The sequence below is a fragment of the Phoenix dactylifera genome, chromosome 4, assembly GCF_051530095.1.
Source record: "Phoenix dactylifera cultivar Ajwa chromosome 4, Ajwa_hap1_PhDact_Kaust_v1.1, whole genome shotgun sequence".
Taxonomy (NCBI): domain Eukaryota; kingdom Viridiplantae; phylum Streptophyta; class Magnoliopsida; order Arecales; family Arecaceae; genus Phoenix; species Phoenix dactylifera.
This window is the reverse complement of record NC_143193.1, coordinates 5,736,732-5,748,827: the sequence shown is the minus strand read 5'-3', so window position 1 is coordinate 5,748,827 and position 12,096 is coordinate 5,736,732. Positions and strand designations below refer to the sequence as shown.

At 39.4% G+C, this 12,096-nt stretch overlaps 1 pseudogene; it reads left to right on the top strand.

Annotated features, from left to right (window-relative positions):
* The window catches only part of LOC103697039 (putative magnesium transporter NIPA1), a 67,384-nt pseudogene that overhangs the window by 17,525 nt on the left and 37,763 nt on the right, over nucleotides 1-12,096 (top strand).

Here is a 12,096-nt window from a genome sequence, read left to right as displayed (position 1 = left end):
TTACTGTAGTATCTCTAGCATTGGTTACTTCCTTATGAAACTTTTTAAATACTGAAAAAGCTTGATCTTTATGTGCTAAGAACATAACCCAAGTGTATCTAGAATAATCATCTACAATGACTAGACCATATTTATTTCCACCTAGGCTTGTTGTTCTAGTTGGTCCGAATAGGTCCATGTGTAATAATTCTAGAGGTCTAGAGGTAGAGACACATTTTATGGATTTAAAGAAGTTCCTAGATTGTTTGCCATATTGACAAGCTTCACATATTTTATTCTTTTCAAATCTTAGTTTTGGCAAACCTATCACAGAATCTCTTTTAACTAGTTTAGATATTGTGTCCATGCTTACATGACCTAACTTACGGTGCCATAACCAACTAGCATCATTGTCCTTAGTTTCATTAACAACTAAGCATGGGTTGTGTTTGGCAAGATCCTCAAGATCTACAACATACACATTCCCACGTCTTATTCCTTTAAAAACTAAACTATTATCATTTGGGTTTGTTATGATGCATAGTGATGGTTTAAACATAACATTATAGCCTCTATCACATAATTGACTAATGCTTAATAAATTATGCTTAAGACCATCAACATATCGAACATTATCAATAAAAGTAGAAGGGGTAATTTGAACTTTACCTATACCAATGATGTGACCTTGGTTATTGTCTCCAAAAGTCACAGCACCTTCCTTCTTAGCTTCAAGGGTGAAGAATTGATCCTTGTCACCCGTCATGTGTCTTGAGCAGCCACTATCCAAGTACCAGCAATTTTTGTTGACCTTGGCTGCAAGACACTCCTACACAAGCAAATCATGTAATCTTAGGTACCCAAGTTTTCTTGGGTCCTTCATGGTTAGTCATGTTGGTTCCTTTTGGAACCCATACCCTTTTAATTTTTCCTTTTGTTTTTCCTTTTCTATAATTACACACATTTGCCTTATGTCCTAATTTTTCACAACAAAAACAGGTTATTTTCTTAGTTTTACTTTCTCCTGCTTTAACAAAGAAGTTACTAAGAAGTTTTTGCTTATTTTTAGGTTTATATCCTAAACCTGCTCTATTGAATACTGCACGTTGACTATTAAGTATCATATTTAATTTTTCAGAACTATAAGTAAATTTCTCAACCAAAGGTTTGTATTTTCCAAGTTCTTTAGTTAGAGTTTGTTTTTCTGTTTTTAGAGTATTCAAGTCTTTTATGAGATTTTCGTTTAAGATTTGTTTATTATTTTTAAGTTCTGAAATTTCCTTAGTTAGTTTTTCATTATCTTTACTTAAGGTGTTAGTTTTTTTAATTAAGAGTTGGTTGCTTGTCTTAAGTTCTAGATTTTCTTTGGTGATACAGTCCTTATCCTTAACTAGTTTATCATATTTATGTATGTAAGTTTGATTAGCTAGTTTTAGCTCTTTATTCTTAATGTTTATAGCCTTATATTCAATCATTAGTTCATTAAATGCATCATAAAGTTCATCAAAAGTAAAATCTAGATGCGTTTCGGATGTTACCTCATTTTCTTTGGCCATGAAGCAGAAATTGGCCTTTTCTTCTTGTTCCTCATCCGATGATGAAGATGATGCGTCGGAGTCCGATAAGGTGGTGACAAGGGCTTTCTTCTTCTTGTACTTGCTGCCCTTCTTAAGTAAGGGACACTCAACTCTGATGTGTCCCGGCTTCTTACACTCATAGCATCCAATCCCCTCATTTTCCCTTTCCTTACCTTTATCCTTGCGATAGAAATTTGAGGGGCCTCTCCTTTGATGATAGGACTTCTTGTGGTTGATGAATTTTCTGAACTTGCGCACAAGAAGAGCCTCATCATCATCTCCCTCATGATCTTCTTCTTCACTGCTGCTACTGCAGGACAAATCTTTGTTAGATGATGTGGATTTAAGAGCTATTACCTTTTTCTTATGTGAGGACTCTTCTTCGCTGTGTTGCTTCATGGTTAGCTCGTGAGTCATTAGGGATCCAAGGAGCTCTTCAAGTGGAAGCTTGTTCAAGTCCTTAGCTTCTTGGATTGCCGTCACCTTGGCTTTCCATGACCTTGGTAGACATCGAAGAATCTTCCTGACAAGCTCACTGTTAGTATAGTTTTTGCCAAGGCTTTTTAGGCCATTGACAATGTCAGTGAATCTAGTGAACATGCAAGTGATTGTTTCATTAGAATCCATTTTAAATAGTTCATACTTATGAACCAATATATTTATTTTGGATTCTTTGACTTGATTCGTGCCCTCATGGGTCACTTCAAGTCTATCCCAAATCTCTTTTGCAGAATTGCAAGTAGAGACTCTATTGAATTCATTCCTATCTAGTGCACAGTAAAGCACATTCATTGCTTTAGAATTGAGTTGTGCCTTTCTCATGTCGTGTTCATCCCAATCCTTTTCGAGTTTGGGTACAGTGACCCCCTCTACATAAATGGATGGGATGTATGGCCCATTTGCTACAATGGTCCATATCTCATAGTCTTGGGCTTGGATGAATATTCTCATCCTAGCCTTCCAATATGAGTAGTCAGATCCATTAAAGAATGGGGGTCTTTGGGTGGACTGACCCTCAATGTGGGAAGATCCAAATGGGGTTGTCATTTTGATCTTTGACTCTTAGGGTAGAAGAGTTTAGGCTCTGATACCACTTGTTGCCCAGATAGACAACCCAAGAGGGGGGTGAATTGGGTTTTAAAATAATTTGGCTATTAAAACTTTTGTGGATAACTAATTAATGCTTTTGCGAGATGATTAATTAGTTTCTATGTGCGGTGAATGAAATGCGAGAGATAGAGAGAGACAAACAATCACAAACACAATGTTTTATAGTGGTTCGGAGCTAACCCTTGCTCCTACGTCCACTCCCCAAGTCTCACTTGGGAATTCACTATAACCCCTTGGATTACAGCCGGTTGTTTTTCAAGCTCACAACCAAACTTGTTGTTTTACGAGCTCACAACGAACTCGGTCGGTTTTTCCAGGCTCATCGACTAGAACCAACCCGATTGTTTTCCCGGGATCACAATCGAACCTTTACACGTTGGTTTTACACTCGGCTCACCAACCAACCTCAATACCCTTGATTCAATCCCCCGATTGAACCAAGCAAAGACAAGATGGAAGTAAAAAGGAGTAACAGAAAAACAGAGCTTCTCAAAAGCAGATAAATAACAATATAAACAAAAGAGAAGTTAGAAGCCCTCAAACACGTTAGAGTTGGAGTAGAGTAGGGCTTCTTGAACTTCAGGTCTCCTCTTGAATGTCTGATCGACTTGAATACAGGAGGAGATCTCTTTCAATGTTGGGAAGAAGTAGGTGGATGCAGTTAATGTTGCTCTTCCCTCTTTTCCGTTGAAAATCAGGTTGCAGAGAGTGAAAGCTTGATTACTTTGAGTGGAATAGTTATTCTCTACCTTGCTACAGTCCTCTGTGGCTATTTAAGCCATCCCCCACGGAAACTAGCCGTTAGAGACCTTTTTTGCCGTTCTGCACACTCTGCACAGCCTGACAATATGTCCGTTGGTGGGTTGGAGTCGACTCGCGCGATCAGGAGTCGACTCGGCTGTAGCGGGAGTCGACTCATGCTTTTCTGGAGTCGACTCGGCAACTGTTCCGGATTTGAATTAAAGTCGCCTTTTCGACTGGGAGTCGACTCGACTTGACCTGGAGTCGACTCGCCAACTTCTGGAGCTGACTTGGCATTTTCGGAGTCGGCTCATCCCATGAAGTCCGTGGATCTATTTTTGAACTTGGTCCACTCGAGTCGACTCGACAATCCTGGGAGTCGACTCGGCGCTCAGAGCCCGAACTCTCGATCTACTGTCTTTTGGCTCGTCCAGTCTTGGAGTCGACTCGAACTGTTCCGGAGTCGACTCGGCTCTCAGTTTCCGAAACTTAGTCTTCTGTGTTTTTGGTGAAGCGCTGCCTTGGAGTCGACTCGAATCTCAGAGACAGCAAATTGGTCTTCTGTCTTCTTTGGGGTCGCGGTGTCTCGGAGTCGACTCGTGCAATGCGGGAGTCGACTCGAATCTCAGAGTCCGAAAACTGCTCTCTGACTTTTTCCTTGTGTTCCTCTGAGAGTCGACTCTCACTACCTTTGGAGTCGACCTGCCAACCATCGGAGTCGACTCGCGTTCCATAGGAGTCGACTCGAATCTCAGGGTCGAAAACCGCTCTCTGACTTTTCTGCCTGTGACTCCTTGGAGTCGACTCATACTTCTCCGGAGTCGACTCGGTAAACATCGGAGTCGACTCGCGCACTTCAGGAGTCGACTCGCTGACAGATTTTGAGTTGATGCTTTCTGTTTGTCTGTCTGTTCTCAGTTGGAGTCGACTCGTAATGGTCAGGAGTCGACTCGAGCCCGTGCCAGTGATCCTGATACGCTTGGAGTCGACTCGTAATACTCTGGAGTCGACTCGAGTCTCAGACTTTGGTTCAAACTGACTTCTTAACTTATCCAAAATATTATGAACCAAGTCTTGAGACACTTAGACAAAATTTTCACTGAAACTCAATTGAATTCATTAGTAAACAACATATATACTCTAATGCTTTGAGCTCATCAAAATCAAATAGGGTTTTAATCAATCACTCCACATTAATTGACATCTTCCTTCTAGTGGTCTTATCGCGGAGCACTGGTGCCAGAGAAGAAGATCTGCAATGTTCATTGTTTTCCACAAAACCATGATGCCAATTCCAACTTCCAAGAACCCATCTATAGCATTGCAATGAGCTGATCAAGTCACATTCCTCATGCTTCCTTGAGCATAGATTGGTCCACCGCTTGACATACTGCTTTGGGCTATGGGGATCACCCAAGAAATCTGATGGGGGGAAATCATGGACAGTCACTATCACTTGGAGCCAAAGAAAGGCCAAGATTGCAGGAACAGACATGATGAAAACAACAATACAACTACCTGAACTATAAAAGGCTGAGAACGACCCACACTACAATCTTGTTCCAAGAGAAGTTTTAGAGAGTGATGGGGTGCCAAGAACACTCTTCAGTGATCTCTATTTTGATATTTCTTCTACTCTATTTTCTTCACCTTTTCACCTCCCAATTATTCTCTTTTGTTGCCATCTCTAGTTAAGAGAGAGAATCAGTTGTAACATTTTGTTTGCAAGTTAAATCAATTTTTGATAGTCCTATTCTACATCAGGCTACATCAATTATCAACTGCCTAGGCAATTTTGGGTAGTGCACCCTCCCCCCTCCACAAAAAGAGAATGCCTAGGCAGCCAAGCAATACTATAGGTAATTATTTCAGTAGAAACAATTATAATTTTTCATATAGATTCTGAAGTTATTAAACAACAGTCACAACACAAGAGGAAGTTTTAACAATTAATATCAAGGGACAATAATATGTGTCCATTCAGATTTTATGATTATTCTGTGATGGGGTGCCTATAACATGTCATCCGTCAGACATTCAACAATGCAAAGAGTATTTGATGTTCAGTAGGTACAGGCATTATTGTAATGTTGTTAAAATATTATAATTCACAATCTGGATCGTATGATCAGAATCAAAATGACCCTAAATGATATGAATTGTATCTTTGGATTAGGTTCAATTAGGAAAAAATATGATCTAGATCCGTATTATGAATTACACAATCCCTTGGATCATAAGATTTGACTTGATTATGATAGTTAGATATTAAATCAGGTGTTATTCCATTTCCTAATATTTATTTGACTATATTGCTTTTTAAATTACTCATTACTGATAAGTCTTGACTCATAAGCTAGCAAGTTTGTCATTAGAGTTTATGGAGTTAAAGAGAGGCAAGTTTTTGTAACTTTTACATTCATAAATTAAAATCTTATTCTTGTTTATTTCTTAAGAAATTATAAGTAAAATGATAATTGAACTGAAAGGTAGTGTATAGATGTCTTGAATTACCGGAAAGTCTGAAACAATGTTTGTTTCATTAGACATGCAACATATGAGCTTTATTGGTGAAAACTAGTTTCATCATTCATCTACTATATTTGAATCATATGTCAATTTTTATAGTTCTCATAGACTTGAAAATTTTGAAGGAAATAGGAAAATATTTACAATTTATGATCCACAATCCAATCCGATCTAGCCAACTCTACAATTTATGACTCGATTCTGATCTTAACAATATTGGGTACAAGTGATTGGTTTAAGAGGCGAGAAATATGTGATGGATGGTCATGAACTCATGCTAGTTCGGTGTTTAGACTTGCCTCTCCATCTAGTATATTATTTATAGATTGTATTTACTTAAAAAAAAGTTTGTATTTTTTACATGGTAATTGATATGTAACTACCATCCTCTATTTTAACACTTATCTTATGTTTTCTATTTAAAATGTGTTCTTGGGAGAAGTAAAATAGTTGAAAAGGAGGGAAACAATTTATCATAATTTAAATTGTATAAATTGAAATTACCGAGCTGCCTTTATCTACTCAGCTAAGATCAGAGTAGCTTCTTGGCCACTAATTTGCCCTTAGGTGCCTAGGCATATGCTAGGTGCCATATCCAAGCAGCAATTTTTTAAGGGCCTCCAAAAGTGTTAGGCGCCTTAGTGATGGGGATCCCAGGTGCCTAGTGGGGACCGACTAGGCCACTAGGCTGCATCCATTCATGATATTGTCTTGCTTGGGGCCATAATAATAGTCCTTCATTGTCTCCTTAGGAGGAAGTTCTTTCCCTTTTCACGTTTTGTTCTTAGTGTTTTATTAAACCCTGCTTACATAAGGGCCAGTTTTTCTTCTTAGAATAAAATTTTTGATCTCCTCTTCTTACATGGTGTGACTCCAAGCTATCAAAGTAGAACTCCTCTAGTCCTTGATGTGACTACATGAAAGATTAAAGTGGTGCTTTGCTGCCTAATCCTCTTATATCTGTTGCTGTATTTTCCCCTTCTTCTATTCAGGCATTAACAAATCCCCTTTGCATTTCTCCTTTACCTTGTCCTTAATATTAACCATTCTTGCATTTAATCTCTTATAGCTAACACAAGCAATGCCAAATTGCAATCTTTGAAATCAATCGACCCTCCAGTAACTCCTTTAATTTTTGAGACTGTATAGTTCCTTCTTCTTCATTTCAACTTCAATCCCCTTGTCAATTCCATTAGAGATTACAAACTCTCAAATCTCAAGTTTGGCTAGAGTGAAATTTGAGGTTGAAGCAGAATTATTAGCAAATTGAACTTTGGACTTTTGCAACCTTAAATCCCATTAATATTTTAATATCCTTGCTTCTATATCTTCATATGTCAATTTGGCAATATCAAAGTTTCATCTCTTTGACCATCTTTCAATTTCTATACTTTGCATATATAGATTCTGTAGCAAGGTACGCTATACAGACTCGATACGCCAAAAAAACTTCATACCATAGTGTACTGACACTGTGCTAGTGTGGCACCGGTACGAGGTCCAGTACTAAGACGGCGAATCTTATTCTGTAGCATTGACCCTTTTGTGTAGTGTATTTATGTGTTACTTGGTGTGCATCCTTTTAAAAGGTAGAATCACTGTAGATAATCCAAAAACCTTGAATCTGTTCGCACGAGGCATTTAGTATTGCCTGTGATAAAAAGAATTAATGACTGGAGACCAAACATAGCACATTCCTTTGCTTTTACCACCTCTCACTACCTCCATATGTAAGTACAGACTAATCAGTTAAGTTCTTAATATGAGGTAGAGATGCAAGAAAAATGCACCACCTTTAATATAGTGCATTTTTTAAGTTATGTGAATAATCAAAATGTTTCTAATGACATGAGAACTCACAGCCATCCATGCTTCCACTGAGGTGCATCACATGCTCCAGTGCTAGTCTGTGAAATACTAAACAATTGGGTTAGCACAAACAACCAATTTGCTAAGAAGTTACACATCACATGTTGTAGGTGATTTTGCCAACAAGTTTCCTAATTCGGCTTACAGATTTCATGTGCAGTTGCCCCAAAAATATACAGATGATGGTGATTTACCATTTCTTAGAAACTTTAATCATAAAAGTATCAGTCATTAAGAATTTCTGTATTTCAATTAAATCCAACTGCAGTGCTGGCTGATTAGAGAAGGTTGTCAGCGGAAGAAACTTAAAATGTGGAGAAATATGATGATTGCTACTTTGCGTTAATTTTCTTATGGTGTCTAACACTTAAATGAACCTTGGACATTCAACATTTGTTCTTCTTGAACTCCTTACTTTCATAACATTCTCCCTAGCTGAAAGTTTTACTTTTATTAACTGTCTCTTTTATTTTGTAGTGATTGGGGGTGAGGTAGCTAATTTTTCTGCTTATGCATTTGCTCCAGCAATACTTGTGACTCCTTTGGGAGCTCTGAGCATTATTGTCAGGTCTGGTACTGGAGGCACTCAGAAATTAAATCAGAGAATTACATGACATTTTATTACTAAATCTCTCTTTCATGCAGCGCAGTGCTAGCACATTTTGTTTTGGATGAAAAATTGCACATTTTTGGTATCCTCGGCTGCATTCTTTGTGTTGTGGGTTCGACAACTATTGTATTGCATGCCCCGAAAGAGAAAGATATTGAATCAGTGAAGGAAGTTTGGAGCCTTGCTACTGAACCAGGTTAATTGACAACAAAAACAAACAAAAATTGTTACAATTATTTGATCGCCCCCCCCCCCCCCCCCCCCAAGGAATCATCCATATTAATTTGGTTTTATGACGACATTGGTATCAACTCCCTTTTGAGGAACTGAACTTAAAATATCTTTTCTTTTTTAAGGAGAAACATGGTCAGTTAAAACATCTCCTTGATACAGTTGCATTTTGTTATTAACATCAAGACTCAAGAGTCTTTCTAGTCATTTCAAGTTTTCAACTAATAATCTTTGATCTACAGGTTTCATTGCCTACAGCTGCGTGATCATTTTCTTGGTTATTTTCTTGATCATCCAGTTAGCTCCACATTATGGCAATACACATTTGGTTGTATATATTGGAATTTGCTCGCTGATGGGTTCTCTTACGGTATGTTAAAAAAGCTTTCTGAATATAATCTAGGCAAACTTCATGCTCTCTTAATCCCAAATGTTCATTTTGACAGGTAATGAGTGTGAAAGCATTGGCCATTGCCATAAAGCTAACATTTAAGGGAACAAATCGATTTATCTATGCTCAGACTTGGCTTTTTGCTGCTGTTGTAGTTATATGTTGTCTCTTGCAGTTGAACTACCTAAACAAGGTAATTATAATATGTACGAAATTCTGTTTAATGAGTATAATGAGGCATATAAGGTTGAGATTGATTATTTAAAATCTAATAGTTTTAATTCTTATTGAGGTTCTGAACATTACTTGGCCATTCCTGTAACTAAAGCGAATTAACTTAATACTACAAGGCTTCAGAGATTAAAACACCTTGTGAATTTCTTGTAATATGGCAGAGAATGATGCCAACAATGTCTTGTCCTGGTTGCTTTGACAATCAGCTAGTTTCTATTCCATACTTTTTGATTTGTGTGGGTTATATTGCGCTCTATTACAGGATGCATTGTGCAACAATTTTCCAGTATCTGCATTTTTTCAGTGCATACAAGTCTCTCTTCTTGTGCTTAATGCATAAAAGTCTGAGAGAAGGTCATCACAACACCCTGCCACTTCTGTTCTTCTTAGAAACTCGACATTTATGTGCTACTTAGAGAAGAGGCAAAATGGTTCCCTTTTTATGAAATTTTAAGGTGATGATGGAGAAAGATGATTGGGTTCCATTACAAGATAAAGAGAAGAGGCAAAATGGTTCCCTTTTTATGAAATTTTAAGGTGATGATGGAGAAAGATGATTGGGTTCCATTACAAGATACCAAATTAGAGCTCTGTAATGTACAAACTTTAAAAGTGCTGTTGCCTTAGACAATACCATGTCATCTTCATAAGCAGGATAAGTGTAAACCCTATAGGTAACTGGAGATCTTTTGTGCTCCAAAAGAGAATGTACACACATGAATGTCATAGCACATGCACAGGATTAACAGACTTTATAGAAGAGAGATGCATAGTGTGTCCCGTGAGTCCCACAAGGTGCCATGTAGAAACCTGGGCCATTATCTGATCATGTGTGGATCTATTGTATCCTATAAGAGGATTTCTTAGTGCTTTGTGATGATATGAATTATACGAAGCATGAAGTCATAATGTATTGTTATTTTTCTCTGAAGTTATTAATTGATAATAACATTGCTTCTTTCTATTGTGCAGGCATTGGACACATTTAATACTGCTGTGGTTTCTCCTGTCTATTATGTGATGTTCACTACTTTCACTATCTTTGCTAGCATGATCATGTTCAAGGTGATATGCTAGATTGAAATTTTAAATTTAGTTTTTATCTCAATACAAGTGTTAGTTCCTTTCATATTTTCTAGTGCTAATTCCTTTTAGTTATCTATATTAGAGCATGAGAGCTTTGTTAGAAAAAGTTGGATTTAAGAGTATCTTATCTTAATGTTGATGGTTGCTGCTACCTTTTACCTCAAAGAAAAGAAGAGTATATCATCTTATATCAGCTTTTCAAACTTACTCATAAGTTGCAGTCATTAAACTTACTCAATCTAGTCTATGTTAGCAAATATATGAAGAAGGATATTTATCAAATCCAAGGTACGCGGTATTGACTGAACCGACGTACTGGTGGAGACTGGTACCGGTTGGAACCAGTACCGAACCGGTTCAGAAAAAAAAGCGCAGACGCGCACGAGTCTGCGTTATGCCAACTCTGTGGAATTAAAAACCCACGTGGGTTGCCCCGTGCAGCGAGCCGCGTGGATGCGTGGTTTGCACCGCATGGAACGCGCGCGAGCGCGAGTCAGGGACATGTTTCCCCACTCGCGCCCACGCCCCCACGCACGGGCACGCTGCCCTGACCTCTCTCTTTTTTTTTCTCTTCTTCTCTTCTTCTCTTCTTCTCTTCTTCTTTCCGAGCCGCTCTTTTCTTCCCCTCTCTCCTCCTCTTTTCTCTTCTCTTTCCCCCTTCTCCCGCGAGCAAGGGAGGTCTTCTTCCCCGCGAGGTAGTCTTCTTTCCTGCGAGGTGCTCGGGAGGAAGAAAGAGACCCGGTAGGCAAAAATTCCCGCAAGAGAGGTCTTCTTTCCCCCTTCGATAGGTAGTCTTCTCCTCTTCTCTTCTTCTTCGTTTTCTTTCTTCCGCTTCTTTCCTCTTCTTTCCTCTTCTTCCCTGCGAGTACCGATGCGAATCGGTGTGGTTCGTAGCGGTAATGGGCTTGTACCGGTGGGAACCGCACCGGTTCGCATCAGTACGGGCAAGGAACTGTTCGGTTCCAACTCCTTTAGGATCGAAACTGTAATGTCCGGGCCCAATACTAACTGGGCCCAATACTTTTGAGGCCCAGTTTAAGGGTATTTGGGCCAGGTATTAGTGAGTCGTATTGGACCCATGGATGGCAGCCCATGGAGGGCTGCCACCTCACGCCTGAGGGCAGAAATGATAGGGCCCCAGCTAGCCAGTAGAGAGAAGGCCAGCTGTTGGCCCTTAACCAAGCAAATTAGGAGCTCGCCACCTCTCATCCTCGGTTAATAGAGGAACTTAGGTGGCCTGAGAAAGGGGGGCAGCTGGAGGCTCCCAGAGCAAGGGGGGAGGAGAGGATGCCACCTCTCCAAGGGGTCATTTCTTAAGCAGCATTATATAAACCCTCAGCTTCTTAACCTAAGATTTGCTATACCTTCTTAATCTCTAGCCCTTTGGAGTACTGCACCAGAGAAGCTGGACCCCTCGAGCTGGAGGCTAAAGGAGATCTAAAGCCCTAGGAGAGGATGGAGGGATTTCGTGAAGGTGATACTACTCGGATGCAACCAACCGAAGCAAGGTAAGATATGTTTTACTTAAGTAGATAGGGTTTAAATGAAGTATGAGGGGTGGGCATTTCTCTGTGGAGTACTTCTCCCCCCTGTTTCAACAGTGAAACAGAGAGGAGAAGACCCTTGCACAGGGGAAAGGCCGCCGGATTCCACCACAGACCAGACTCACAGGCCGTGGGTCGACTGGCCTGAGAATGACCCAAGTCCGGCCTAGGCCCAGGCTCGGTGTTCATCCGGGC